General features: G+C 24.6%; 1 non-coding gene across 1 annotated transcript; it reads right to left on the minus strand.

The window, feature by feature from the left end:
• Positions 1-515: 515 nt before the first annotated feature.
• On the minus strand, positions 516-587 carry TRNAQ-CUG. Its single transcript has one exon. It is a non-coding gene; the product is annotated as a tRNA-Gln (tRNA).
• Positions 588-1,614: the final 1,027 nt, after the last annotated feature.

Here is a 1,614-nt window from a genome sequence, read left to right on the forward strand (position 1 = left end):
ACTAATGTATAAAATAATCTGTTATTGAAATTTCAAAATTTTCATAAACTCAGGTTTAACAAATTGTAATTCAAACACAGATTTAACAAATCTAGATTTATACAATCCAAACACAAGTTTAACAACTTCACTTCAGACTTACTAAATCGATTTTCAATAAATCAAAACACAAAATTAATAGATTGAAATTTACGAATTAAATGGTCCATTAAAATTCTTATATATTGTTTTTAATCCCTACAAAACAATCTCAAACACTCTATTCATAGTATTATCTATATTAAGGAGATATATCTCTCTCGTGATAGTCCAATTACAAAAATATTAAAAGTAACCATATTTGATCGGAGACAATTTTATTTTGAATGATCTCTTAGAAACCGTTTTTTTAATTAAAAAAAGTAAAGATAACAAAAAAAAAAAAAAGTAGATAAAATAGAAACTAGGCCGAAGCACAACAGTGGGATAAAAAATGGATCCGGCAAATAAATTCGTCAAAAATAAAAAAGGAAGGAAGGTCCCACCAAGATTAGAACTCGGGTTACTGGATTCAGAGTCCAATGTCCTAACCACTAGACCATGGGACCGTTGACTGGCCAAACGAGGTTGTTAAGTTTACATATCATATACAAGCTGTTCTAATTTTATAATTTAAGTCATGTTGGATAACTATTTGGTTTTCTTGAAATTAAGCATATATATACATATATATACTAATTTTATCTATTAGAAGTTTTTTCAAAATTAAAGTCAAAATTTGAAAACTAAAAAAATGTAGTTTTGTTTTTGAAAATTGAATGAGAATTCAAATATTTTGATAGAAAATATGAAACACATTAGCAAGAAATTCACAATTTCTTAAAATTAAATGGTTATAAATAGGGCTATAATTTTTAAATATTTGTTTTTTTTTTTTTTTGAAATTTGGTTAACGTGGAGAGGAAATAGATAGGATTTTCAAAAACGAAAAACAAAAGATCAAAAGGATACCAAAGGGCCTTAGCTATTTAAATGTTTAAATAAATTTTAAATATATAAAAATTAGACCTCATTTGATGCGATATTGTTTTGAAAATTGTGCTTGTTTTCTCATAAAATTTTGATAACAGTATTCATATTTCCTAACTAAAACATTTGATTTTATGTCAAATTATAGAAAAAAACTACTATCTTGTTTGATAACAATTTTGTTTTGTTTTTGTTTTTGTTTTTGTTTTTGTTTTTTTTTTAAATTTGTACTTATGTTTTGTCCATTTTTTAAACAAATGGCGATCAAACACAAATGGTACTCGTTTTTTTTTAAAAAATACACACTAATTTCTACGTTAAATTACGTGATTGATATGATAATTAATAGCAGATTATAAGCATTTCAAATTTTATGCAACCTTCACATCAATTATCTTATTTAATGGAAAGAATCTCCAAGGGTGTTATTTGAAATAAAAATGAAACTTTGCAAAGTTTAGAGACTTGATTGAAATCACCTCAAAAATGAGGGATTTTGTATAATTTAACCAAAAACATAATATTTAGTTATTAAATCAGTTTTATTTTTTTAGTTAAAAATATGTGGAATGTTTTGTTTGATGCAACGAAAAAGGTATTAGACTA

Source organism: Benincasa hispida, chromosome 11 (assembly GCF_009727055.1).
Source record: "Benincasa hispida cultivar B227 chromosome 11, ASM972705v1, whole genome shotgun sequence".
Classification (NCBI taxonomy): Eukaryota; Viridiplantae; Streptophyta; class Magnoliopsida; order Cucurbitales; family Cucurbitaceae; genus Benincasa; species Benincasa hispida.